This window comes from Leuciscus leuciscus, assembly GCF_965113295.1.
Source record: "Leuciscus leuciscus genome assembly, chromosome: 1".
Classification (NCBI taxonomy): domain Eukaryota; kingdom Metazoa; phylum Chordata; class Actinopteri; order Cypriniformes; family Leuciscidae; genus Leuciscus; species Leuciscus leuciscus.
The window spans coordinates 60,364,603-60,369,696 of NC_138725.1; positions in this window are offsets into that span (position 1 = coordinate 60,364,603).

Genomic DNA, 5,094 nt, shown 5'->3' on the forward strand with positions numbered 1-5,094 from the left:
AGTAATTTTTATGAATATGGAGATAAAACTGGTCGGTTACTTGCATGGTCCGACAACAACAAACTGAACGTACCATCACAGTAATTAAGAGTTCAACAGGAACTATATTTGACCCTATAGAGATCAATGAAGCATTTAGAAATCATTATAAAAAACTCAATAGTTCAGAGTGCTCATTAAATTTGGATACACAGACGCCATTTTTAGATAGTCTGAATATACCACAGATTTCAATTGAAGAAAAAAACTAGTGGGTTAGGTTACTTTATAATAGCCCTACAGCAGAAGTGTTGACAAATAATATGGCTACCATTTAGCATATCAAGAGGGTGCAGACAAGGTTCACCCCTTTCTCCTCTTCTTTTTGCCATCTCCATCAAGCCTTTTAGCAGTAAAAAGACATGGGGAATTAACAGGCATTAGGATTAGACGGATAGAACATAAAATAGCATTATTTGCTGATGATGTAATTCTTTTTCTAAAACACCTTGATACATCAATACCTGCTTTATTAGATCTTATTAATACATTTGGAGAAATTTCTGGATAAAAAATTTATAATTCTAAAAGTTCCATTCTATATCTAAATGAGATTGACAGACAGCAACCTATGTGTGCTGCAACCTTCAATATCGTTAGGGTTGCAAAGGGGCGGACAATTTCCGGTAAATTTCCGGAAAGTTTCCAGTAAATTTCCATGGGAAGTTAAGGCCATCCTTAAAAATATTCTTGTTTGCCGTAACCCGACCGACCCTGTCAATTTAGTACCGACCCAATTATTATTCTTTTTTCCCCTTTTAGTCCGACCGACTTGCCGGTTGTAAACTTGCGTTAAGACCGACCGATTTTTTTTTAACTCTTAAAACAACTAATACAAATGCAATAAAATAATATTAGTTATTAAGTATTGTGAATATAAATTGCCTAGACCTACATACAAACATAAGCTACGTTCTTTCTTTTAAATAAAAACCCGTGGCGCGTCATCTATGATTATGTTTACACCATTGGTTAACGCATCACACTACAGCCTGCAAGCTAAGTTCGCTTCGTTTCATTCACTGTCAATGGTTCGCGCTTGGTAATGATGGCTGCGGCTTTACTCTAAAGATTATTTAATTTTTATATGTTGTTGAATATGGTTTATTAAAAAATAAACATGCGAGAGCGTGTTATAGGCTATATGTCATGTTCTCTTACGAGAGGTTCTCTCGTATTGCGTAAGTAGCTTACGCTGCGGGAAAAATATGTAGCGTCTGGACCAATCAGACACACAAATTATTCATTTATTTAATGAATAATCTGTGTAAACTCACTCTCCCAAATAAGGCCTGTGAAACGTTCCCCAAATGAAGCTAACACACTGGCAGGACGCGGTGTCTTGTTACAGGACACACACTGAAACTGATTTTACGAGCGAAAGGAATGTCCTGAGAGCTGCGACTCTCACTTAAATTGCAGAGGAAGAGAAATAAAAACCCTGTTAATCCTATATGTATTCTATATATAACCACTTGATAAATGTGTAAACATGTATCTAATTTTTCCCATCTCATGATTTTCCCTTTTATGTGGTGTTTGTATTCTTGTAAACTCAATTGGGTTAATGTTTCAGACTTTGCATATTATGGTTAACCAACATTATATGTGCGGCATTTTTGGTCTCTATAAACTCCAATCTTCATCCCCGTTTTGTTAATTTACATTACATTCTGCTAACTTTGTGACGCATTAGTATTATAAGCATCTTAAAGATTCTTGTGTTAAACATCCAATCAAATTGCATGTTCAAAGGGACAATGGGTCGTAAAAATTTCCCTCCAAAGGGAAATCTTCTCATTGGCTCACACAGCTCCAGAGGTTGTGCCATCTTCACGCTTTAAAGTCACTGATCAGCTCTTAGCTCTCTCTTAGTCCTTTTCTGAAATGCTGACGTGAAGATGATGCTGAACTAGAAGCCTCTAAGGACCCACCAAGCTTGTGCCAGGCTGCGGCCTTGTCTTTCCATTCACCAAAGATACTCTGACTACCACTGGTTCTCTCTCATCAAGACCACATCAGCAAAGATCAACTGGAGCCTCAACAAATTGCATCAGGACACTTTAATTCAAATGGGCGAGACATGGAAGTATCAAACTTAGTCTCATTATTGGATACATTAAGTATCCTTACCCCTTTAAAGAAGGGCGTGTTAGAACTAAACTGATGGTTTGCTCAAGGCTGTTGATCTGCTGAATTTCAAACAATGCTATAACTTCTTGCTTTCCTGTATTCTGCTTCAGCTCTTTTTCCCTTGGTAAACTGTATGCATGTATGTGTGTGTATGTTAGAGTAGTTTAAGTGTTTAGACTAGTTAATAAAATCTTGTTCATGTCACACGTAAAGTTGTCCGTGTCTCAAGCTCATAACTGGAGTCACTAATCATTTAGATCTTAGTTACTGCTCTTAATAGTATTGTAAATTAAGAAAGACATTTTCCATGCCCCAGAAATGTACATTTCTTAGAGTTAGTAAACAATTGATCCTGAGTGTTCATGGGACAAATAGGTTAATTGATTGTAATATTAATTTACGACAGTAAATTAATTATATTAACTAATCCAAATATTCATAATCAATTATAACCAGTTATTATTGATTATTAATATTTCATATAGAGCTAATTTGCTACAAAGTGCATCCATCCATGATAAATACATCCATTCACTGCCATTATAAAACTTGGAAGAGCGTGAGTAAATCATGGGCTAATTTTCATTTTTGGGTGAACTGTCCCTTCAAGAGAGGAATTGCAGGCATCTAGAGAAGCGGTGCTGGTGCAGTTAAAAGCTGAGATCGCAGTACCGTTTAATGATATCAAGGCAAACATTTCCTCACTGCGCGAAGAAACAAAAGCGGACATATTCGTGCTATTCATGATGAGCTAGCCGGAGAGCTTGTACGTCTCCACTCGGGACACGCAGGGACAATCAGTAATGTCGAGGAAATGGGAAATACAATCAGTGTAACGATGGATAGAGTAACAGAGATCGCCAAAGAATGTAAGAAATTACAGAACAAATGCCTGGATCTAGAAAACAGAAGCAGGAGACAAAAAGGAGCCGAGGGTGGGAACATGATCAGATTCCTGACAGGATTCTTTCCCAGTGTGCTTGGTGCTGAGAACTTCAACTCTACGGTGATAATAAACAGAGCGCAACGCACTCTAGCTCCAAGGCCGACAGGGGAGGAGAGACTGAGCCATAGGCTACTTGTCCATAGGCTACATTACTACGCGGACAAACTCAAGATACTGGATCTCGGCAAGGCGAGAGGCAGACTCATGTACAAGGGAGCCCAGGTACATAGGCTATTTTCCCAGACATGAGTACGGAAGTCACCAGGTTGCGTGCGGCTTTCAACCTGGTGAAAAGAAAACGTCTCCGGTTACCTAACCTCGGTTTCCTGAGAGGAGGGAACGAGACACTGCGTCACCGTTAGGTGGCACTATGAAGAAGGAGAGACAACCCCCATAGCGCCACCTAATGGTGACGCAGTGTCAAGAGACCGACTTGAAAGGGAACGTCCCCGGTTACCTAATGGGATTTATGATAAACGTAGAAGATATAGGCCTATAAAAGGGGACTTGTAAAAGGGTGTGTAAATCTTAATGTTGAGGAGTTCGGAGTTCTTATATGGATGAATGTTGTTGTACAGTACGTAGGCCTACCTGTGTCTTCCAGCTTTTTTTTCCTTTTCTTTTTTTTCTCCCCCTTTTGTGTGGATGTGGGATTTACTCATTTATTGTACCCTATACCAATATAGATTATTGTTAGAAGTGGTATGGGATCCTTAAAGACACTTGAAGAGATTAATGTGCAGTTTGTCACCTGGAACTGTAAAGGCCTGAAAGGTGCTGTGAAAAGAGTTAATATACTTGCTCATAGGAAGCTGGGGACAGAAGTTGCCTTTCTACAAGAGATGCATCTTAAAAATCAAGTGCACAAACAACTATATAAAAATTGGGTTGGCCACATGTTCCATTCAAAATTTAATTGCAAGTCACGTGGAGCGGCTATCATAATGAATAAAAATATTCCTTTTATCACATCTGATATAATTTCGTACCCAAATGGTAGATATATTATTGTAACTGGAAAACGCCTCGGTTACGACTGTAACCTCGGTTCCCTGAAGAGGGAACGAGCGTTGCGTCGAAAGCTGACGCTATGGGAACGCTTTGCGTGATGACGTCTTGAAGCACATGTAAAATCAGTCCAATGGTGTGGCGGAACGTCAGAGGCGGGTGACGTCACGTACCAGGAAGCTATAAAAGCCGGCCCGAAACAGAAAACGAAAGCTTCATAAAGTCTGAAGTCGCGCTGACAGGCATGAAGGAGATATGGCAAGGCGACGCAACGCTCGTTCCCTCTTCAGGGAACCGAGGTTACAGTCGTAACCGAGGCGTTCCCTTTCAAGGGAACTCCCGTTGCGTCGAAAGCTGACGCTATGGGAACGTCTATACCAACGCCTCCATAGCTACAAATGTCTGTCCTGTGTGTAATCATGTGAGCAGCACTAAGAAGACAAAACATGAGACCCTAGAGTAGAGTCTAAATCCAGAGAGTAGAACCTGACGAAGGTGTGCGGTGAGGACCAGCCTGCCGCATCACAGACGTCCTGTAACGATACTCCTGATATAAGGGCCTTAGAGGCCGCCATACTCCTAGTAGAGAGCGACCGGACAGCCAAAGGAGAAGGCTGTCCAGCCGCCTCATAAGCCAGTGAGATAGTCTCAACCACCCACTTGCTCATCCTTTGCTTAGACACTGGACCTCCCTTGTTAGGGGAGCAAAAGTCACTTTTACGCCACAGGGCAGCTCTGTGGACATACGCGTCTAACGCCCGAACAGGGCAAAGCAAATTATTCGCCTCCTGGTCCGATTTCGAAAGGGAGGAGGACCTCCAAGTGCCACGAAGGAAACGAGATACCAAGGGGTCTTTCCCCACAGACATTCCACCCAAAGGACTGTGGTAAGCACCTATGGCCGCCACATAGACCTTTAAAGTGGACGGGGTCAGACCTGCAGTGAACCGTTCCTGCAGGAACTCCAG